The sequence below is a fragment of the Tachypleus tridentatus genome, chromosome 4, assembly GCF_004210375.1.
Source record: "Tachypleus tridentatus isolate NWPU-2018 chromosome 4, ASM421037v1, whole genome shotgun sequence".
Classification (NCBI taxonomy): domain Eukaryota; kingdom Metazoa; phylum Arthropoda; class Merostomata; order Xiphosura; family Limulidae; genus Tachypleus; species Tachypleus tridentatus.
This window is the reverse complement of record NC_134828.1, coordinates 54,433,835-54,459,637: the sequence shown is the minus strand read 5'-3', so window position 1 is coordinate 54,459,637 and position 25,803 is coordinate 54,433,835. Positions and strand designations below refer to the sequence as shown.

Below are 25,803 nucleotides of genomic sequence, written 5' to 3'. Positions count from 1 at the left end.
TTATCAGTTTTAAGTTCGACAAACATTATGTTGTTTCACCTCACAAATGTCAATAGAGGACGCCAGTATTTATTAATGATTTCATTATGAGTACAGAAGTCTCTTTAACAAGAAAATATGTAAGTTGGTTTGGTTTTGGGAATTTCGCACAAAGCTACTCGAGGGCTATCTGTGCTAGCTGTCCCTAATTTAGCAGTGTAAGACTAGAGGGAAGGCAGCTAGTCATCACCACCCACCGCCAACTCTTGGACTACTCTTTTACCAACGAATAGTGGGATTGACCGTAACATTATAACGCCCCCTGGGCTGGGAGGGCGAGCATGTTTTGCGCGACTCGGACGCGAACCCGCGACCCTCAGATTACGAAGCGCACGCCTTAACGCGCTAGACCATGCCAGGCCCAAATATGTAAGTACTAACACGTTTCACGATCAGAGCGTTTGGTTTAGTAAGCGCGATCACAAAACGATAAGTTACTTCACAGTAGCAGTGATTCGTAACTTGGACAATTATCTAATTTCTTTATACATATTTGTGGCAAACGGTTAAAGAGAAAATTTCAAAATATGTAAACCTCAGAGTGTCAGTAATATTCAATTTGTATTGCGTTTTCTTATTAACACAACTGCATAAAAGGCCCGACACGACTAGGTGGTTAACGCACTCGACTCGTAATCCGAGGGCTGCGGATCCAAATCCCCGTCACACTAAACATGCTCGCCCTTTCAGCCGTGGGGGCGTTATAAAGTAGGTCAATCCCACTATTTGTTGGTAAAAGAGTAGTTCAAGAATTGGCGGTGGGTGGTGATGACTAGCTGCCTTCCCTCTAGTCTTACACTGCTAAATTAGGGACGGCTAGCACAGATTGCTCTCGAGTAGCTTTGCGCGAAATTAAACAAACAAACTTTATACAAAATACATTGGAACAGTTTTCTGTTGAATCGCATTAAGCTATCTGCGCAGTAGTATTACAGAACTGAACCTAGAATATCGGCGTTATAAGCCTTACAGCTTAACGTCGAGACGTTAGAAGGGAGAACTGAAGTAACTGGATTCAGAAGATTTCTCCATCAAGGAATTTGCAACGGTTTCAAAATTGTTATGCATCCAGTAAAGAAAATAATAAAATACATTTCTCCGTGAACACTAAAAGTAAGTTTAAAGTAATGTAATTTCGTTTTACTTTTATGGCTATGCGACATTAAAAATGCGAATAAATACAGATTTGGGACTAAATAGGTACATCTTAAATATTATAAATTGCTCTTAGGATTGAATGACTATGAAAAGCGGCTAGTACATTTAAAATGTAATGTTTCGAAGAAATAGTACAAAAATTCATAAAAATGTAGGTAATAAGCTGGTAGTAATATATATAAGATACAATAACGAGTTATTGTATATCATATATTTTCCTAGAAGCAGAAACAACTTCTATTAATACTAACTGTCTGCATCTTCTGCGGTATAGCTAATTATGCAAAATTCTGAAAGCTTATTCACATTTTTATATTGGTATCTGGTATCTTTTTAATCAGTAATCTACTTATAGTAGTTGATTTATCATAATTTTCAAATTTCGTTTCATACAAATTATGAGATGGAAGTCATCTCCATTTTCCAATTGATCTCGGCACTTCCCAACTGAATAATTCTTACTTTATTTCCATACCATTTGCTTTGTAATTAGAATGAAGACTGCATAAACAAGCACAAGATTGTTACAAATCTTAATTTCAGGATTTCCTTTCTAATTCATGCAGCAAAAACTTGCTCCGAAAAAAATCAATAAACATTTCAGTTTCTGGATTTTTTTTAGAAAATTGACACCAGAGGTTGATCGCATGCGTTTATATGCACATAAGTATAAATCAAGATATTAAATTGAAAGTGAAATGGTTATGACAAAAAAGATTGTTTTGTTTTCTTTCGCAGGTTTCTAAGTAGTCTTAACAACACTTACGCCTGTTCTGTTGTGTCGCTGTTGTTAAGCACAAAACTACACAATGAGGTATCTGTCGTGTGGGTCTACCAACGGGACTTAGTCCCGAATTATAAACCTGTAAACCCTCACTTATATCCTTGAGCTTTCGGAAACATTTTGATTTTCAGAATTGGTCCTTAAGAATAAAAGCAAATGCTTTGTCTTTCACGTTTACACACGAACATCTCCATTATCTCATTTATTCTGTTTCTTCCTTATTCACATTTTTATTTATGCATCGTGTTATTTGTTGTATTATTTCTTTCCTGTGCGGTGTGAAGTCTCCATTTAGAACTAATGGTCGTTCCATTTACCTTAATGCATCTAAGCAGCTAGCGAAGAAAAAGACCAGTTGCTCTGTGTCTACAGATTTTTTTTAATCAAAAATATTCATTGATGGTTATCAGGTTTTACTCTCTTCCAATAAATGTCATTTGGTTCTTTAAAATGCAATAGGAGAAAAAAATGCATTTGTATTTTTTATACACAGAATCTATCTCTTCTGTATGTACACGTGTGACTATTTTTAAGTGAAAAGGAGCAGTCCATAATAGTAATCGTTTTGAAAATACTTTTTATTCTTTTCTATACGTGAAAATTCATTAATTCTGCCAATAGTTTGCAGAAGAGTCAGTGACACCTAAATGGTGACTGTAATAGTAGATAATTCTCATCAACTTCAGACATCCTTACTGCTTGTGTATTTATGGATTTTATTTTTAACTGTTCTTAAATAAAGTTTATCGTCGTACGTATTAATGACGTGTAACAAGTATGATCTGAAATTGGCAAAATCCAAAACTTAAAGCTTATTTTTGAGACTTTATATGGTACAAGAAATTAATTTTCATAACCCAGTGTTTAACTAGCAGACATACTGACATGGTGACCTTACGTGATACGAAAGTTTATCTTTGCCATAAGGACAGACAAAAACACATATAAAACTTGTAGTACGTTCTATATATCGCAATCATTTGTAAACATGATAATTCATAAGTATTTTAACCTGTTAAAGAAGCGTGCACAAACCACTCGCCATCCGTATCGAATGTTATAAAGTCAAACTATAGAATGAAAAAATTCTTGCATATATGAGAGATGGGTGTTAGTTGAAGCAATGGATGAAGAGAGCAAGAAACGAATGATTTATAGCAACCATGAGGTTATATACTTTCAATCATGTTACAGAAAGTAACGTAAGAAAGGTTTAATTCGAGTTTTATGATTTCTCTTTCAATGGGAATTGTAAACGTTACAAAGTGTGCAGTAAAGGAAAGATGAATCCTAGTTACTATAAAGACAACGTATGGACATCAATAACGTAAAGTAAAATACTCAGTTGTGTGGCTGCAGGCTGTAAAAGAGGCATGACTAAATTAAGAAAACAAAGTAACAAATTTACGTCCGTAGCAACACTTTTACGAACCTTGGAAAATGAAGCTGACACTGATGACATCCACGTTTCGATCCGACATAGTTTAGTTTAAAACGTTTCCCGAGATACATGTCTTAGATCTCCCCAAGTAGCCACTTCCTTAAATAAAATCGTAAACTAGCCCCTGAGTTGATTAATTAAAGTTTATCTTGGAAGCTGACGCCAGTGTACAGTAACCTTGCTAATGATTGTTACAAGAAATGTATCAAGATGCATGTTCGCTAAAGTTTACGACGAAACGTTGATCAAGATATATGATCTCAGGTTACCCTTGCTAAAGTTTGCTACAAAAAGTTGACCAAGATGTATGGTCTCAGATTAACCTTGCTAAAGTTTGTTACACGCAGTTAATCAAGATGTCTTATCTCAGGATAACCTTGCCAAAGTTTGCTACAAAAAAGTTCATATGTCTGATTTCAGGTTTAACTTTACTAAAGTTTGCTAAAAAAAATAAAGAAGATGTACGATATTAGATTAACTCCGCTACAAAAAGTTGATCAAGATATGTGATATTTTGTTACAGGAATTGATAAAGATATCTGAACTCAGGTTGAGTTTGCTACAAAAAGTTTATCGAAATGTATGATCTAAGGTTAACTTTGCTAAATTTTGCTACAAGTATTTGTTCAAGATGTGTGATCTCAGCTTAACTTTGCTGAAGGTTGCTACAACAACTTGATCAAGATGAGTGATCCAAAAGAGAAATCCGCTAAAGTTTGTTACAATGGAAAGTGCAGCACCAGATAACAGACGAAAAAGGAAGAGTAACAAGGAACACATGGTTCTTAAAATGTGTGATTAATCTTTCATATAACACTGTAAAGTCTGCTTGGTCAATGAAATATGCATGTCGCCCTAAGAAATGTTGTGCCTATTTAGTGTTTAGATATACGTGTGTATACGAACTTAGGCCTAATGTGTTTTTTGTTGTTGTTTTCTAGTTCTGAAACCAAACTATATTCTATATCGTATTATAATTTTTAGTTTTGCTAACAAATGCTACTTACGAACAGAACTATGATTTTATTCAAAATAAATGCATTATATTTCAAAGTATTTTATTAATACAAAATATATATGCAACAAATAATTATAAGCATGAGAAAAACTTAACACGTTCAGTTTGCACTCTTTATTAGAATCTGACAAATAAGGAAGCTTTTGACATCTCGTATTACTCCTCATTAACGTGTAGCGTACAACAGGATCTAAATACCTATATATATTCTTTGATCTGGAAGAAAAAATAATAAATCGATACAGTGTGAATGAATAAAGAGCAGTTATTATGTTGTGAGAGATCTTGTGACCTTTCAGAATATGGTATGAGGAACTAAAGGACAATTTGTCAATTATTACTCTAAATGATGAACGAAGGCAGATTGAAGGTCATACATATAAAGGGGTAAGCATGTAAAATTAATAAACGGATAAGTATATAAAAGTCATTTGGATCTTATCAAATGTGTGAAATTATCATTCACGATAAACAAATGACCAAAGTTAGCTGCATCATCAGTGCTCATCTTGAATTTTGATCATTCTATCTATTTTGATCTTTTCAATATACATGCAATCTAATGCTGTTACTTACTGATTCTATATACAATTTTTCAGCAAAATGTATCGAAATTATTTTTACACTTTTCATATTCACCTGCAAATTCTAAAATGAACAACAAATTGTATTCAAAAGTGGCATTTTCCTAAACAATCTTTTTTTATTTTATGTGAAGCTCGTGTTTAAAATTTTGTGTCAATCTGATTGATAAGGTAAAAAAAAAGCAGAGCAAATATATATAGCATTTTAGAATGGCATATAAATCTTAAGAGAAATACAGGGTGTTCGGAAATCACTGTGCACTTATATATTTATTAACAGACATGTTTCAATATAGAATACAGGAGGTAAATATGAATGACAATTATAAACAATGTTGAAAGTGACCCCCGTTGGCATCAATACAGGCTTGGATCCTTCTTATTTTGTTTCTAAACACCACTATCAGTTGCTGGCTTGAAATAGACTGAATGAATGCTGTTACCGCTGCTTTCAAAACTGCATAGTGACCTTACGAACACCCTGTATGTTAAGGGTTTACTTAAGCTATTTACTTTTAATAATTATTTCACGCACAATATATTTCGAGGTTGAAATTACTACTTATCGAGAATGTTTTTCTTTCCGAATATTATCTTTCATTTTGTTCTAATTCGACGTGTGTTTGAAAATTTTAAAGATGAGCACTTCACGTTTCGTATTCGTAACTCGAACAAGATACAACTGCACATCACACACACATCACCTACTTTTCAAGATATTTATGCAAATATGTTTTCTACAGCTTTAATTTTAGTTTCTGATGGATACGTCTTGAATAGAAAGAGTTTGAAGTGAAAACACAAAGTGCTTACACGTGAAAAGATCTCTTTAATCGCTTGGCTTATTCAGTTATGCAAGCAATTTGGACTAGTTTAATTCCACAAGTCATTAAAAAATCATCACTCAAGTTTCTACCATGAACATCAAATCAATCAATACTGGTAAGTCTGACGTCATTCCACAAGGGCGAAGTAAAACAAAGTTACTCCAATGTGGGCTTTAACCTCAATATACAGCAAATAAAATTTGATTCAATGAGCAAAATATTTAAACTTTTAACCAACTTTCAACGTTGACAATTTTTCCTTGTTCTGGGTTTAGGTAAAGTAAGTAAAAAGAGATTATTTTTCGTTCATACCACACAACTAGAAAATACCCATCTACATGAAAACAAGCCAATCTTGGTCCGACATAATACAAATATATTAACATTGATCATAGAAATACAATGTGGCACAATGTTTCAAACATTTTCTAAAGTATAAACCAACATGTATCATCAACTTATATAATGCACTCAGAACGTGTGCTACAAAGTGTGTAACCGTGGGAAAATTTGTTTGAGGTTAACGTAGTAAGCCACTGGATGCATTGTTGCAAATATTAATATCGTACATGTAACTGATACAAACGCACCACAAAATGAGTATTACTATATTATAAACAACATCCGAAGAAATGTCTAATGTTTAGAAAATCTGGAATGTTATATAATATTTGGAAAGTTTGGTACAATGTAATATTTGAACAATCTAGAGTATTACACAGTATTTGAAGGGTCTAGAGTATTATAAGATGTATGAAGGATCAACGAATTATATGTGGTTACGACACTGTTTCCGACGGATTGTACAACAAAATGAATTTGCGTGACGGAATAGCATCATATCAAATAGGATTTCTTCAGCTAAATTATTCCCCTTAATGTAATATGTGTAGAACTATTCATACAAAGATTAGAATTGACGTTATGTGTAAATATATTTCAAGTGTTTAGACTCTGGTATTAAGTATAGCTGATGATTAAACATAAAACCGTCTGGGGTTTGAAAGATTTTTCTCTTATAAAAGTTATGATGTAGAGCAACAGGAGGTGAACCTTTGGGCTAGACCACTATACGAACAATCGTTAGAACTATCACGGTGTTTATAGATTCATTGTTAGAGAAATATGGATTAAGATATTAAGCAAGTAGAGATAATTTATCTCACACAGTTCCTCATTATTCTAATGCAAAAATGTTTTTCTCTTATACACTTCGTCGTTAATGTAATACAACCACGTATAATAATCACTGGCTCTAAGGCTCATACAACAGTTTATTTGTAAGATGTTTAAGTTGTACATCAGAATCAAAATAACACAGCTAACTCGTATATATCTCAGGCATTCAAAGGATGCTATATGTTTAGACTTTTTTATTCTCTATTATTACTTTAATTTTCATATCAGAAGCATTCTTGTTCTTTATTAGAAGAGAATCTGCTGAGATACAAAGCTGGGCGTTTCACCAATTTTCTTTCTTTATTTGCTTGAAAAATACTACTAGTACAAACCCTATTATTTAGCGTAACACAGATTTTAATGAATAAGTAAGATTAAATATACGCTCGAAGAATGCATAAGTCAGCAAAAGAAAAAATCTATCGACACTATGTTCACGTTTTAATGGCCACGTGAGAGTTAACAGTGTGAAAGTGAATGCTTTCAAAATTTACACTTAGAGGTTTTTTTATAATGACCTTCATCTCCAAGCGACTATTCTTAAAGTTACTGGATACTGACGGCAATTTAGTAAGAAGTATTCTTGTCATACAAAATGTCACTTTAACATTTCATTCATTACATTTTGCAGTTCAAAGTCTGTCGCACTTCTTAAAAAAGATATATTCAATTATTTCCTTCGTTAGAAAAAAAAAACGAATAATAGTGGAGATTCAGTGTTTTTATTCTTCGTTTTTTATTTTTTTTACACGATCAATCATTGAAATATTATTTATTTAGTGCACGTTTCTATGCGTCACCAGGCAAACTCGTTACTGCCATCATAAGTCATGTCTTGCACGTGGGAACGTGACAACGTGCTAAACACTCTCTCCACCTAGCCGCAATCTGTAGAAAACAAAGGACTGTGATTAATTAAGTCCCTGAACCGACGATGAAACAGGGTGGCTGTCAAAAAAGAAACGGCGAAGACTCCCTTGTGTAATAGAGATAGCCATTAATGGAATTACCTTGACTGGAAGCTATGGAACATGCGCATTCCATTATATTATTATGGCCACTTTCCAAGTGGAGGAAAAATGGTTGCTCTTTACAAGAAAATAAAACATTATTCCGTAGGAAGCTCTTTCGCAAATTATTATTTTTCTTTAAGCTTTAACAGAATTTGTCAAAAATAATCATACTTTTGATACACAAGAACAAAGTTAAAACATGCTTCCACAAATATTAATAAAAGTTTTCAAATCTGATATTCTATATAAATTCAACTCTTTTTCTTGACAAACGAAAGTTGTGTTTAAAAATACAATAATCACAGTATATATCTTATCAGAGTTGGCCCTAAGCAGTGCACGGGCTTTGGATACAATGCCCCTTTATCTGTCAAATTGACAAGAACTTCTAATTGCAATGTCGATTTTGGCGCCCCTTGGGGTTGGTGCTCTGTGTAATGGCACATGCTGCCCACCAGAAGGGTCGACATTGTACCTTACATAACTGTTTATAATATTTCTTCACTTTGTTATCCTTATTTTAAATTTAGATTCAGACTTTACATACCACCCCACAAACTAAAACCAGTACCTAAGATTGGTTGCTGACATATTGTCTCAGTTTGAATGAAGATAACGACTGATCGACTGGAATAATGAATGTGTTAAAAGCGAAAGTTAACAAATCTAGAAATAACCAATTTTTACTAGGTCGTGTATGGAAAAGATTCCTGCTCCAGTTATCCAGTCGTGAGAAAAACAGAGATCTCAAAACAACTGGTAAAATAATCTCAAAATGGCACCAATGTCTTTCTGCCAGGTACTAGATTCAGGTCGTTAATATTTATCCCCCGTTGGTACAGTGGTAAGTCTACGGATTTACAACGCTAAAATCAGGAGTTCGATTTTTCTTGGTGGACTTAGCAAGTAACCCAATGTGGCTTTGCTATAAGAAAACACACACTCGTTAATATTTTTTTTCGTTTAAGGTTACAAACAGGGCATAACAGTAAGTGAAAAACAAACAACAAGGCACTAAGGGTAAAAAAGTAAGAAAACTGGAGCACCGAGGACAAAGTAGTGAGTAAGAATTTCAGAACACTAAGGATATAACAGTAATTACGAAGATCAGAGCACTAAGTACAGAATAGTAGACATAAGGACAAAACAGTTAGTATTATGCCCAGACAATGAAATAACGTAACTATAAGGACCATACCACTGAGAACGGAACAATGCATGTAATATCCAAACTGCTAAGAAACTATATGGACCATAGTACTGGGGACAGAATGATAGGCATAAGAAGAAGGATAAAATAGTTAGTGCCCAAACAAAATGATATAACGGTAACTACTACGACCGCAGCACTGACAACAGAGCAATAAGAGTAATATCCAAAGTGTTAAGGACAGGATAGTGAGTATAAAGCCTAGAATACTAAGAACAGAACAATTAATATAACGTCAAGCATACTAAGGGAAGAATTGTGAGTATAAGTCCTACAGCAGTAGGGATAAAAGAAAGAAGTAGGGGAAAGAGTATAAAGTTCACAACTTTATGGGCAGAAATGAGAAGTTTAAAAACCTGAACATAGAACAGGGTGTGATGACTACAGTACTAAGAAGAAAATGATTATATAAAAACCAAAGCACTAAACATAGAACAAAAATCTGCAATCTTACTATAATGGATGTAGCATGTATGTCAGTATTTATGTATGTAACAAAAACTCTTTCGCCATCTTTGAATGTCACCACAAACAAAAAGCCATAAAAATTTCATACTTTAAGTGTTCAAAATTCAGATAATTAGAAAAATAACTGTTATATGCAACAACCATTTCTTTATAATAGAACATAATTTTAAATAAAATAACTCTCCTTACAAGAAAAACATAACTTTCATCAGGACTGTACATGAGTATATATTTATTTATGTGAGTTTTAAACGTAGTATTTAGAAACTATTATTTTTAAGTCATCCAGGTCGCGCCAAACATGCTCGCTCTTTCAGCCGTGGGGGGCGTTATAATGTTACGATCAATCCCACTAAATATCCCACAAATAAATCCCACGTTGGTAAAAGAGTAGCCCAAGAGTTGGCGGTGGGTGGTGATGACTAGCTGCCTTCCCTCTGGTCTTACACTGCTAAATTAGGGACGGCTAGCACAGATATCCCTCGAGTAGCTTTGTGCGAAATTCAAAAACAAACAAACAATTTCTAAGTAAACGGTATCACTTTTAACTTACAAAAACGTTGCATTTAATGTCAGTAAACTTTATGAAAATCTTGAATTCTGTATATTGAATCATTCTGATGCATTGAGTTGCGTATGATTAAAGAGGACGATCCGGATACTTTACCCGTGCAATACTCCCCTCCTCCAAAAAAAAATATTTTTACAGAATGTTCACTTTCTTCTAAATGTTTACAATAAGATATGAATACTACGATTAGTATTTAGTATTACAAATAGCCGCCCCTATCCAAAAGAAATGTTTGTCCAACAAACTCTATTCGTTGAATGGTCATAAAATGAACTAAAACATTTAGTTGGAAGAAATGTAAGTGACAGTCAATACACTTTCCCGAATGTGTTATTTTACAAAAGGAAACAAAAGAAAACAAGACCGCTGATTTAATGTCAGGTTTATTACGAATCTTGTTCCTCATCTTTGATGCCTGTTTATCTACACTCTACGAACCAAACTCAACGGTATTACCGTAGCTCTTTACATTATCTACTTTTATAAACAGGGGAACTATGGAAACATCTTCTTCTTATCATAGCTTTTCAGAATTTGTTTCTGCAGACAAAACGACCGCGTCTACAACCGAGTTTTCTGAAGCTCGGGAGTTCTTTTGGGATTCCTATTGAGATATATCTTCCTGAATACCATCGGAAGAGCTGAGTCTTTGAACGTACAAATATTTTACAGAGTTAAGCCTTAAACATGCATGCAAAGTATGTGCCAATATCAATTATATATATATAACTTAAGATTTACAAGAAAGAAAACTTTCAAATATCAGCTGTCTTTCAAAAGTTGGAATAAGTTTCATATAGATGGCAAATTGTAAGAAACATCTAAAATTTGAAAAGTAAAATAAAACTTCAAAGGAAAAAGATAAGTGATTAATAACTTTGAAACAGTTTTTCATATTCAAAGTTTGACAACGGAGACATTACATAAGAAAGATTAAATTAGTGTCACTGTTGTTTTTAAATTAGATAATCAGACAAGCAAACATCTGCATGTAAACAAAGACTACTGCAAAGAGAGAGGTAAATAGCCAACTAGGCAGAGTCAGATAAAAGAAAGACACATGAATATGTGATAGATAAATGCCAACAAGAGAAAGTAATACATATAAGCAATAAGGCAAACATACAGTCAGATTAGAAAGTCAGAGAAACATATAAATCGATCGATACAGAAATATATACAATAAACATAATACGATAGAATGAATCCATACCAGAATTAGAAAAGTGTGTATAATATATATGAATAGGGATATGAAATTTAAAGTTTTGCATAAAGGTAAAATTTTTATTATCCCTATCTGAATTTTTCTTTTTACAAGCGATAGGTACAAGACAGATAAAGACAAGGCAATTAAACTTGGCATTACGAGTACCAAATAGAATCTCTTGGAAATAAAATACTTGGAAGTAAAAGGCTCAGTATCAAAGGAAAAAAAACCGTAAAATAATGCAATGATTGTGGCTATAAAATCATTATTCACAGAAATTGAAAAAAAAATCAAGGAAATTCAATGTGTTGGTTGTTTTGAGCGCTAGGTAAAATAAGCATTTACGCAGCATATTAAACTTTTGTTGACTATTTAATGAGATTTTCCAAAGTACGACTGTGACTAATAAAGTTAATCTTTTCATGGAAGACTACTGCATTATTCATGACTATAAATCGGGATTGTTGCTTGATGATTCAATTTTTTTAAAGAAATTAACTAACCTTGGCAGTGTATTTCTATTCGGAAATAAAAGTACATTTTAATCTTCTTTTATCCTCTTAAAAATACGAAACGAGCAATAAAGGTATCAAATAAGGTATTATATGTACAGAAACTGGATACAATAAACGTTTAATAGACGTGCTGTTTAATTCGATAGTAAATAGTAAAAAAAATGCAGAGATGCAAATAGTAACTGATATACATAAACAGACTAATAAATCTTTTGCTAAGCCTAAGAAGAAAACCCAAGTAATTTAAAATACTAAACAGTGCTCTGATTTAGCATTGTTTAGTTTCAAATTTATATTCGGCCCGGCATATCCAGGTGGATTAAAGCGTTGGACTCCTACTCCGAGTGGTCGGGGTTTGAATCCCAGTCACATTAAACATGTTCACCTTTTCATCCTTGTGCGGCGTTATAAAGTGAGGGTCCACATTCTCCAGACCTTGCTCCATCTAATTGTCATCTATTGCATGAGGTTGCAGAACTATCTTGATGGAAAAGAGCTTGGAATACATGAATATAGCAAAACTACATTCTTTTCCTTCAGACCTCAAAGATTTTATAAAAGTGGCATTCAGAAATTTGTGAATCGTTGGTAGGATGTAATTAATAATAATGGAACATATACTATTGATTAAAACCGTTTGAAATCCTTTTTCTGAACCTAAAATCGAACATTACTCAAGGGATGACCTGATATATGTCGAAATTGCATTTAATTTCCTTAACTGATATACTTAATATGAGAAGATAAAGGCATATATTTCATTTTGAATAAATCCACACCTAGCTTCGCTTTCAAAGAGAAACATGACTCACATAACGCATGTTTCTCAAACCTTTGTAAGCTAGCTGACAGCCATGTTATTAAATTCACCATAAGGAGAAAGAAAAATACGTTTATCTCGCATGTAAACAATTACAGCAGATTTTAAAAAACATGACACTAGAATATTCAGATTTAAGACATGTTTACAGAATGATTAAAATGATTTATCCCAAAGTATTTACAAGAGGAATTTCGGTACAACGCCCCCTCCAGTGAATTAATTACAATTTAGAGAAAAAAAATAAAAAATTACATAATCAAAACAACTCAGTTATAATAAAAACAACTCAGTTATAATAAAAACAACTCAGTTATAATAAAACAACTCAGTTATAATAAAAACAACTCAGTTGTCTTATTGTTAATGATTACATCATATTAAAAACTATTTTCCCCACCAAGTTCACATATGTATATCTAGTTTTCCAATAAGTGTCTTCACATTCCCGTTATTAAGCAGACCATGGATAACACAATAAAAGTGAATATTGTTTCATTACACGAATTTTCTTTATCTTACCACACGAGCTTGTTAATTTATTAAACAAGTTGTTCTGAAAAAATTCAATCGTTTAACAAAAACGGAGGCCCGGCATGGCCAGGTAGTTAAGGCATCTGAGGGTCGTGGGTTCGAATCCCCGTCTCACCAAACATGCTCGCCTTTTCATCCTTGGCGGCGTTATACAGTGAGGGTCAATCCCACTATTCGTTGGTAAAAGAGTAGCCCAAGAGTTGGTGGTGGGTGGTGATGACTAGCTAGCTGCCTTCCCTCTAGTCTTACACTGCTAAATTAGAGACGGCTAGCGCAGATAGCCCCCGTGTAGTGTTCCGCGAAACTCAAAAACACCAACCAACAAACACAGAAAGAGTACCAGAACTTTGATACACGATACAAATAACGTTATGCATTTTGATTATCTCTTAAATTTCCAAACAAACATATCGAATATTATCATTACATTTGGAAGCTTCACTTCATCCAGAATACGTCCTCTAACTGCCATTTTAAATAGTCAAATATAAAAATATTCTTGACAGACAAGTGCCGAGGGTGATAAAAACTGTTACATATAACGTCAAACAATAGTTACAAATAAGGAAACATTAGAGCTACGAGCGTTCTAAGTGGTCTTAAAAGAATCTATAATTTGCAATCTCTCCGTTTGCGTGGTCTGTTTAGTGATTTAATTTAATATAAACTTATATCTTCCTCTCTGTTTACTCATTTTTACACATATCTATCGATGTTTCTATGAATTTTACAATAGTCTTTCTCTCTTTTTGTCACTCAATTATTTTTCAGATATTGTTAAAATTGTACCCTGTTTTTATAATACTGCCCACTGACAAGGAACGATGAGATATGATGATAGAATATCTTACATGAAATGTCAGCTTTAGGCTATGCGTGAAGAACAATGAGAGGTCATTACTGCCTAAAATTAGGAAGGCGTGAATTCTAAACACATTGTACTACGATCATCGCAGTGTTACTTAAGTAAAGCGTAAGTATAAGCCTATTAACACAGTGAATTACGATGTAAGTGCAATAAAATGTAAGTCAATTATGAGTATTAACTTGAAATACAGCGAGGTAATTCGTTATTATGCAACGTTTGCTTTCATGAAAAACGTAAATTCCAGTTTATTGTATAGCAAGATATTAAATTTTATTTCATAATACAGTTTGGCTGCAGTCAAGCGTGACTTCTAGCCTGTAAAACGCGTCGATATACGACGTCAATAATACAGCATGACCTAATTGGAGCGTGACTTCTAATTTGTAAACACTTTGGATTACTATGCCATAATAATCTAAGACCCAACTAGAACATAAATTTTGGTCTCTATAATATTGTGCCATAATACCATAAGATTTAATTGAAGCGTGAATTCTAATTTGTAAACACACTGAAATATTATGTTAAAATACAGTAAGCTCAAAGTAAAACGTGAATTCTATTTTTTAACATCTATATTCTATAATATAGTAAGTCTTTAAGTGAAGCAAGGTTCTAATTTCTAAACATGGCCAAGTACGATGTCTTAACACAATAAAATCTGAGTGAAACGTGAATCCTGGTCAGTTAAAACACTGCGATTCGGTACTATGCTACAATAGAGTAAGGCCTAAGTGAAACGTAAATCTTACTGGGTACATACGGCGAAGAATGACGTCAGTTTTTCTTGTATTTTTTTCTTTTCTTTCTAAGTATTAGTTTGTTTGTTTGTTTTTTTTGGAATTTCGCACAAAGCTACTCGAGGGCTATCTGTGCTAGCCGTCCCTAATTTAGCAGTGTAAGACTAGAGGGAAGGCAGCTAGTCATCACCACCCACCGCCAACTCTTGGGCTACTTTTTTACCAACGAATAGTGGGATTGACCGTCACATTATACACCACCACGGCTGGGAGGGCGAGCATGTTTAGCGCGACCCTCGGATTACGAGTCGCACGCCTTACGCGCTTGGCCGTGCCAGGCCCTCTAAGTATTAGCTACATAGCTTGACCTTTCTTTTGAACTGTCGAACGTTTTGTAAGCAAGATAATACTGTTATCTTATTATGCTCGTTTTTGAAAGTTTTAGACCAATATTATCACAATCAACGGAGTAATAAATAACACAAAAAATAAAATTCATATCAACCTGTATAGAATTATTTAAACTGCAAATACACAAATCTCAATTTTGTTCTGTAAGACTCCACCTATCTATTCTCGTACCCAAAAAACAACTAATGACGAACCAAGATTTCTGGTTAATGTTTTAACAAAACTAATTTCACCCATCACATCATTATAACTTCAATCTTCTTTCATGATTTTAATTTTGATGAGAATTTTAAGAAATAATAAAGTTCAATATTTCATTTTACTCACTTTACATTTTCAACGTTCAAATATGCCCGCCTGTTTCCATAACATGTTAAAACGTGATTCTTAACAAGACGCCCATAGAATTCAACGGTATGCAGTGTGTTTCTCTACGAAAATAACTTAAAAACGTTCATTCGTCAAGAGTTCCATGAATCAGTTCCATACTCGCCATAAAACCTGATCAGAATTCTACTAATTACCTCACAGTAAAATTTAAAATATCTCTAGTGTGCTGTGTAGGAATTATCATATTCTCAATCACGACAGGGAGGGATTGTGAAATAAAAACAAAACAAAAATATTTCACGACCATAACTAAAATCCACTCTAGCATTCTGAAGCACGTATATGAAAATTGTGACCAGTCCCAGAATTTTAACTACTTATGAAAGGGGACTCTAGAAATATAATGAAAAAGTGTATATTGTACTAGTACTCTTAAATATATATATATACACACACACACACTAAGAATTTAATTACATCATTGATAAGTTAGTTAGATGGTTGATGGAGATATCTGGCATAGAAGCAATCAGTAAGATTGTAGTTTTAACGCACGTTAAAAGCGTACCATCTTTTGCATGATTTTGCCAAAAAGAATGACGAAGATAATATTAGTTTTAACGTTAGGGACATCGCATCCTTCTTTTCCCCCACAATTCGAGAACTGACCAGGACAATCTTTTTAAATTCTCAAATCGTGGAGTCCTTTATAGTCATTTATTTCAGAAGTGCATGTTTATCTAATATATTCAGTCATTTTCACTACAACGAAGACACTTTGCTAATTGACAAACATATTTCAACGTATCAAATATCTCCGCTTTCTTAACTTTTGCGAAGTTTTGCAATATTAAACTATATTATATGACTCTCTCTTAGAAATACGTAATAGTTAAAAACATGAGTGAAAAAATGGAAGGTCGAAAATCCTATTATAAGTTTAATGACATTATGTACGTGAAACACTTTCAAACTGTTGTAAAGTTAATAATAGAAAAAATAACACCTGATATCGTTTCCATTTTGTGCGGAAAATAAATTGACCGGATTATACAAATCACCTGCCTGACAGAAAATAATGGTTATGGTATATTGCATTCTCAAAGAGTGGAAGCTACTAATTAACTAAAAATGTTACAATGCTTAAAAGATAAGCGTATCAAGCTCTTCATTTGCCCGTGATATATTCCCCTTTTTTAATTCAGGATTTCTCTAAACATTCATTATCCTTATCTTGAAACACAGTCGTGATGAAATCATCGGTGAAAAAACATCGTGTCTATTTTAATAGTTTTATCCGATTTTTATTTCTAGCCTCCCCCTTCAGATTATAGAAAGCCGGTGCTATCCTTAGAGTTAGATAAGGAACCACTGTAGTTGAGAATTGTGACGAGCTGGAAAATAAACCTGAAGAAAAAAAAAAAGCGATGCGACTGTTTTTTTCTTCATTACTTTATCATAATGGAAGAGAAATGTCATTAACGAAATTTTTCCTTCATCTGTTAGAGTTTAGTTTCGATTAGCTCATAATAACGTGCAACTGTGTGAATACAATTTATCTAAAAGAAATGAAGAAAACAAGGAAAGCCAGGGCGTGCCTAAACTGATTATATGTTTAAGAAGGTATATGCAGCAATACTTTAGTGGTTCTTTTTCTAAAGAGAGATATTAAACATACAGTGTCCAACGTCGTATTTAATCTGTAATTATTATTGCTCAAATAAACTGAAAGTCGCATAGATCATTAGTGAGAACAAACAATACACAAGCTGAAAAATTCAGAAAAAGTATTATTGAGTGAAAAAATGGTGAAAGGCTGTGAAAAGTGTTTCATGAAGAGAACAGACTGTATGCTTTCTTACTTCAAAGGAATCCTACAGACGTATGGCATACAGTCGGGACTATGTTAGACGTCGTATTAAAATCGTTTTTGATCTTAAGGCGTTGCTTTAATGAGTACACGCTACATTGAGTCATCTAAAAAGTTATTCATGGAACTACTTTACTGCACTATTTAAGTAGTAATGATACGTCGGCACATTGACAGTGGCTCAAAAATTACAAGCCTTATTTTAAGTCTTGAGCAATGAATCTAATAATGCTATATACTCTAAGGTTTTGAACAAATAAAAACAAAAAGTTGTTCAATTTGATAAAAATATGTACCAAAATATTGTGTAAATACCAGTAATAATTAATAGTTGTTTATAATGGTTGCATTTTTACACTGGAATGTCGGTGTACATAAAAGTAAAATGTTATATCTTGTTAATTAGTACTCAGATTAAAGTAAAGCTAGAAACTGCTGTGTTCAGTCAGTAGTGTTAATGCTAAGTTGAATAATTCACTACAAGGTATGCTTATTTCGCAAATCTAAAGAAAAACCTACCTGCGAGAGTCAAAAGCAATCAGCTCTTAGACTACTCTAGTAAAATAGTGGAAACTAACCTTCAATTCTGTAATATACATACTGTCCCAAATTGCGGAGCGCGTTTTTGAGACAACGGTGTATAAGCTACGGACATCAAATTGATAATATAGAATTTTAACCATTAGGCCAAGCGTGACACCTACCTCAAAAGACATAAATACATTATTATTTGAATACTCTATTTGAAATGATTGATATCCGATATTTCAATGATCTAACTGAAGTGACATGCATATCTAACTATTTGACTACTTGTTACTTTGAAATGGCGCAAATGTGCTCCATTTTAAAATCTCAGATTATTATATAATATGGATTATTGGAACTACTGATGCTTTACTAGTATCACAACTTAAAATCATGATGTGCATACTTAAACGTGATCTGAATTTCTGTAGAGCAGCAATCATATAAAATAACAGTAACTTATTTCAGGTAACTATGGCAAAAGTACACAATGAGGGGATAAATGTAATATAATTTCCGAACTTATGATGACTAATTAATTAATTAATTACCGAGTTAGGTCTGGCGTGGCCTGTAGGTTAGAGCATTAAACACACAATCTGCTAGTTGCTGATTCGAATTCTGTCACTAAACACTGACATCCTTTCAGCTGTTGGAGTTAATCCTATTATAAGCCGGTAAAGACTAGCTTAACAGTTGGCGGTGTGTAGTATTGACTAGTTATCTTCCTTCTAGTTTATTACTTCTAAATTATGGACAGCTCGCCACGTGAAATTCAACAAACCAGCAATCACAGTTACAATGTTTAAATTATATAAAAAAATATGTTTTAGTACACAGTTGAATTCGTTCAAATTTATCTTTTTTTTCGTATTATTTTTTCTAAAAGTTGTAATTTAGGTACCTAGAGTTCAAGTGTTAAAGCTTTGAAAACGCGTTCACAAGATGTATAAAATGGCTGATCCCAGCATCGCCACTGTAATTTGACATATGCGCTAACATAAAAGGTCAAGCAAAAGCTATGTTAATTTTGCCATCTAAAAGAAATAAAGTGTAACACAACATTTCTTCTCCTTGATAATCTTAAATATTTCTTTTTCATACAGCACACAACTAGGCCAAAAATTAAATCATTACACATAAAGAGCAGAAAAATAAAACTAGAATGTATATTAAAATGACAGAAAGAGAAACGTTACTGGAGTATTTGTAGAAGTAAGAACAACACAGCAATAGGAGATACATCTTCTTCAAGGGTTAGGCATGACTTCTAAGACTTACAAGTGAAATGAAACGAAATTTATAAAGTTCTTGAAGCAGATATGGGCACTTAAGCTCACAACGCTCGTTATATGAAACTGCCATCTGCTTCCTGAAATATCTTGTTATAAAGAAGCTTTCCTAATAAAATACACATACGATGTGTATTGTATGTGTACCAATACGAAATTGTAATCAGGAATTTAGGGTGATAGGTAAACCATGTCTTCTTGAGTTGGAATTCCAACCCCTCACAATATTCATACACCTGTTTGTAGGTTGAAATTATTTCAATTAGATAATTTAAAACAATATGGAACTTACTTCCGAATTAAAAAGAAACGGACAATAAATTCAACTTAGCTTCTCCCAAAACAACAATCTTTAGAGTGAGCGTTTATTTACACGAATATGAATCTGAAAGGATCCTTATGCGAATATGAGCTAAGCACAACCCAGAACGCTAACCACTAAACCGCGCTCGGCCCTACAGGAACGAACTTAATATATTAATATTTACTCATGATATTAAACCATGTGCTATCACTTGATAATAGAAACACTTCATATTAAAAATAATGATGCTTAATTATTATAATTAATAACTATTACAACTTATTATAACTTATAACTATTACAGAAATTTTATTAACTCTAAATACTTGAGAAAGTAATACATTTTGTATAAAAAGAAAGAATTTTGTTATTCGTTGGAACAACCCTTAAAGTTAAGTAATGATGACATCAGATGGAACAAATCTTAAAGTGAAGTAATGATGACATCAGATGGAACAAATCTTAAAGTGAAGTAATGATGACATCAGATGAAACAAGTCTCAAAGTAAATGAATGTTGCTATTAGATGGAACAAGTCTCAAAGTGAAGAATGTTGCTATTAGATGAAATATGTCTCAAAGTGATTGAATGTTTCTATTAGATGGAACAAGTCTCAAAGTGATTGAATGTTTCTATTAGATGGAACAAGTCTTAAAGTGAAGAATGTTGCTATTAGATGAAATAAGTCTTAAAGTGAATGAATGTTGCTATTAGATGGAACAAGACTTAAAGTGAATGAATGTTGCTATTAGATGGAACAAGTCTCAAAGTGAAGGAATGTTGCTATTAGATGGAACAAGTCTCAAAGTGATTGAATGTTTCCATTAGATGGAACAAGTCTTAAAGTGAAGGAATGTTGATATTAGATGAAACATGTCTTAAAGTGAAGGAATGTTGCGATAAGATGGAACAAGTCTTAAAGTGAAGGAATGTTGCTATTAGATAGAACAAGTCTTAAAGTGAAGAAATGTTGCTGTTAGAAGGAACAAGTCTTAAAGTGAAAGAATGTTGCTATTAGATGGAACAAGTCTTAAAGTGAGGAATGTTGCTACTAGAAGGAACAAATCTTAAAGTGGAAAATGTTGTTATTAGAAGGAACAAGACTTAAAGTGAAGAATATTGCTGTTAGATACAACAAATCCCATAGATCTGGAAAGAGCATTTCCTATGTCCATCAGAAGCGTTAAATTTAACAAAATCATTTTCATGACTAAATCTAATTATCATGTTTAGTATCTGATATTGTAGTATTTTGCTCCTTCTAGCTGAGTTAGATACATTTTATTAATGTAGTTATTAGTACTCTAATTATTCCAACTAATTAAACCACAAACATACCTTTAAGTTAAAATAAATAAATATAAATTTAGAGCATCTTACATAAATCAGCTGTCATAAAAATAACGAAAGAAATTTTAAAGAAATTAGAAAAACAGAATACCTAAAGCATCAAACTATCTATTTTTAAGCCTTGTGTTTAAGACCTATAAAGTTATTATGAAAACATAAGCTAATAAGATGTTTCATACTGTTATATAAAATTAACAGACTAATAAATTTAAAAGACTAACCAGATCATTCTAAGGAATTTTCGTTCGTCGTAAAATCGTGAATGCAGTCAACCAGTGTTCATTGCTTTAAGAGTTATATATAATGTAAAACTATTTTAATATTCTTTAATATTCACAAGTTGTGAATGTTACAATCAGCATATCTTAACCTTATTTATTAATTAATGGCATGTTTTGTTTAACTTGGCAGTTGCCTGTTTTATGGAGGTTTCTACTTAATTACTAAAAAATCTGAAGTTCATTTGATTCTCGTGTTGTTTTTGAATTGCACATAAGTGCAATTATTTTGAAAATGTGACAGGTCTAAAATTACTTTTTATAAAGTATTTTTATATCCGGTTTTAAAATGAGTGTGTTAAAAATATTACTAAATACATTAAAGAAAGACAGCATTCAAGTTTTTCCATCTTTTTTTTTAACTTTTCAAGAGTTCAGTACACGGTGATACAAATACTGTGTAACACCATGGTATCCCTAGAACAACCATATTTGTGAATTTTATGAGTCATGTTTATGTTGCGCTGACCATTTTTTTTATTATTTATTTCGTTGTGATTCCATTAGTCATGTAAGAATGTGTGGGTGTGATTTTGCAGTGACATCGTGTTGTGATACTAAGCGGTGCACAGTTCGAGCAGCGTTTGTGTATTTTTCTTATAACAAAGCCAAATCAGGCTATCTGTTGTGTTCAGCAGGGGGACTTAAAAATAAATTTGTTTGTAAGTTAACACAAAACTACACAATGAACTATTTGTGCTCTGCCCACTACGGGTATGAAAACCCAGATTCTAACGTATGTACACAGTCATACGGCTGTGCTACTAGAGGGGGTTGAACAGCTGTAAGAATTGGGGAAATATCACAGCGGTATGCAACCTTTGCACCTCCCTCTATCGTGTAGGAAAAACGATTCGAGTACATAGAAAATTTAACAGTGTATATTTGATTATTTTAATGTATGATAATTTCAATATATTAATCGAAAAATTTTCACTGTTTCTCACTATTTATGTCATTTTCGAATTTATATTAGTCTTAAGTGTGCAGTTATTCGCGAAACTGATGCTTTTGTTTTTAATTCGGAGAGAGATTTAACAGTTTATGAGTAAAATCCTCGCTTTAATCTCTGGTATATCTTTCTAGCTTGAGGTTAACAATGTTGTTTCGTATTTTACAAAAAAGAAAAGTAATTAGTTTTGTGAAAACTTCTAAACTGTGACATTCCTCAAGTATGTACAATAATACTGAATCTTTTAAGTGTATGTGTATAATCCCTCATGAAGAAAGCAAAAAACTTCAAACGTATTGCTTTCGTGATATTTATATATCAGAAGTAACCAAGGTTACAGAAAAGCGACAACAGTTCCTTCCTCCAGAAGTTTAGAGAAACAGGTTTAGAAAAACACATACATATACACACACTAGTGCAGGGAAAAAAGAGAACAAAGGCCCAGGGAATGTTAGACACAAGCTCACGCCTATAATGAAGAGAGTTCAGAGAATCCATCAAGAGTACAATTTGTAAAGCTAAGAGCAGATCTGTGTTGAAGTCCTGGTGGGACCGTCAAGCGTAGTGAAGCTTTAGTTGTAGACCTAACAGTGGAAAGCTTTTAGGTAAGACTTTGACTTGGTTCCTTTTCCTTATCCCATAACTCGCCCGCTGCTAGTTGGTGTAACGATGGACGTGTGTCCATTATGATTTCGCATACAATACAAGTTGTTGTGACCATTAATTTGACACGCTCGCGTAGTGTACGTTTGTTTTAACATACTTTCTCTTTCATCACAACACGTGGCGTTAGGAACATTTTAAAACCCTGTCTGAAGAACACTAATGAACAGTCTTCACTTAAAAAACAGGGGTTTATAAAAACACAAAACAAAATGCTAACATAAAAAAAGACAACTGCTCTAAATCAGCATTTACTTGTCAATAATACCCAAATAAGCACACATTGATTACATTAGTAGTAATGAATTTGTCGCTTTGCTTTTAAATAAAATCAGTTTCTCTTCTTATTTATGTATAAATATGTATATATTTATGTACATGAACTTGTTAAATCTTAAATTGAACAGAGCGAACTTTAAAAGAGCTGGTTGCGAAATTTACATTTAAATTATATTTTTGGATTCGCTGTAATCTTACCGTTATTCATCTAAGTTTTAAACCTGAACATGTTACTAAAACAGTGCTAAATTATAACAGTTGCCAGTATTTGTTTTTTACTATGTGTATTAATAAATGAAAGAAATAGAATGCAAATTTTTTCATGTTATAGATAACATACTTAGAACATAAAAAATGTATGTAAAAAAACTGAATGTTTTAATCTGTATCAGCTGCGTGGTTTCCCAACAATCATCTAATTGTTGAGCGAATTTTTAACAGTCAAAGTTACATCAGCTGTGCGAAATTTACGACACTACTAATGTCTGATGGTACAACAGGATTCTATGTTCTATGTTTCGAACATCAGAGTAATGAATCCCTCAATTACAATGTGAAGGTTGGTAACGTGTTTATGATCTGACATGGGTAACGTGTTTATTCTTTCCTCACACTACTGTTTGTGGTAAGTCCAAACGTTGTTGAAGTTGTTTCTATTGTTAGACAGAACTATTTTTTATAATATTCAGTACAAAGAAGGATGAAAAGCCCAGCTTACTTAAGGATATTCATAACAATGGCTTTTTACTTCCCAACATACACGTTCAATACAACTAACGTAAGGCTTAACTTAATTGATATTATGCTTGCATGTACAATATTCTCGTATCCAGTGGACCTGACATAACCTATTGGTTAGAGCACTCGACTCGTAACACATGGGCCGTGGGTTCGAATCCTTTTCATCGTACATGAAGATTATAACGTGACGATCAGTTCCACTTTTCGGTGGTATAAGAATAGCCCAAGAGCTGGCAGTGGGCGCTGTTAGCTACCTGCTTTCTCTCACTGCTAAATTTGGGAAGGCTAACGCAAAGATAGCCCTCATGTATTTTTTCACAAACATCAAAACAAACAAGCTCATGTGTAGTACTCCGTTTAAGAGGTGAAAGCATCAAACCTGAGCCTCCCAGATCCAGATAAAGAGAGAATACTAAGTTCAAAACATAGATTCGAAACTTGCAGTGCTAACGCTTAACTAACTGGTTGACACAGTAATAATGAACTTCTGTTACCAGTCAACAGTTTCTTTAGTCTCACCAACTCGTATTTTATGTTGTTCCTTAAACGTTTTGGCCTGGCATGACCAGGTGGTTAGGACGTTTGGCTCACAATTTGTGGGTTCGAATCCCCGTTCCAACAAACAAGCTCGCCCTTTCAACCTTGGGGCATTCAAATGTGACAGTCAATCCAACTATTCATTGGTAAAAGTGTAACTCAAGAGTAGGTTGTGGGGGTGATGACAGCTGCCTTCCCCCAGTTTTTCACTACTAAATTAGAGACGGCTTGCGCTGATAGCCCCAGTGTATCTTTGTGAGAAATTCGTAATAAACCAAACAAATCCTTAAACTTTTAAGAAATGTGTAGTCAGTTATGAACTCATCACGACTTGAAAAAATATAAATGTTTAGTTTTTTAGATATTAAATACTAAAATAATATAATTAGATTAATATGCACTAGTTGTCATATTCCAGAAGGTATATCATACATGGCAGGTTAGGCTTGACTTGAGTACATTAAGTAATAATAGGTCAAACTGAGAAAACTGCGTCAGTACAGCCGCATGATCTTTGACACTAAGCTCGAATGTTATAATCCTTGTCAAATCAGTTGCACGTTTTCCTTCTTACACTGCGTGATGGTACATCAAAAATAAGTAGTTGAAATGAAATCAACTGTGTAGCTACCTCTATACAACGTGATTGTATGCTAAAATTAAGAATCAAACCTCAAATAACTGCATAGTCTTCCTTATGCTTTGCGAAGGTAGGGTTAAAATATAACCAATCTTAAACCAACTATGTGTTATCTTCCCTTATAGTACCTGATGATAAGTCAATATTTAATAATCGAAGTTGAATCGACTGTGTTAACGTCCCGCTACACTATTTGATAATAAGCTAAAAAAGGTATGCTCGAAATGAAATCATTTGGATAACGTTATATTAAAACTACGTGATTATAAGTAAGAAGACATTAATAATTGAAATTAAACCGCATATTCTATGTTTTCTTCGTCAGTTATGTTATAACAAGTCAAAAATTGCTAAAGTAAGTAAGTGACAATTGTCTTATGAAGTATGAAATTGTTTTATATAGAAATTTGGGGCTGATAAGAAATATAAACATCTAATATTTAAGTTTTCCCTCTATCAGTTTTCATCTAATTCTATAATCAATTTCTAAGATATGCTTGTTTGTTTGTTTAGAATTTCGCGCAAAGCTACTTTAGCAGTGTAAGACAAGAATGAAGGCAGCTAGTCATCACCACCCACCGCCAACTCTTGACTTACTCTTTTACCAAGGAATAGTTGGATTGACTGTTACATTTTAATGCCCCATGGT

The 25,803-nt window shown here is 33.1% G+C and overlaps 1 protein-coding gene and 1 long non-coding RNA gene across 9 annotated transcripts in view; one reads left to right on the top strand and one right to left on the bottom strand.

The window, feature by feature from the left end:
- LOC143249165 (CUGBP Elav-like family member 4) overlaps nt 1-25,803 on the bottom strand; it is a 489,962-nt gene that overhangs the window by 335,788 nt on the left and 128,371 nt on the right. The gene's annotated exons all lie outside the window — the stretch shown is intronic.
- Nucleotides 22,731-25,803, top strand: part of LOC143249167 (uncharacterized) — a 38,267-nt gene continuing 35,194 nt past the window's right edge. For all 3 annotated transcript variants that reach the window (XR_013027611.1, XR_013027609.1, XR_013027610.1), the window contains exon 1: nt 22,731-22,899. This is a non-coding gene — a long non-coding RNA (uncharacterized LOC143249167). The remainder of the gene's footprint in view (nt 22,900-25,803) is intronic.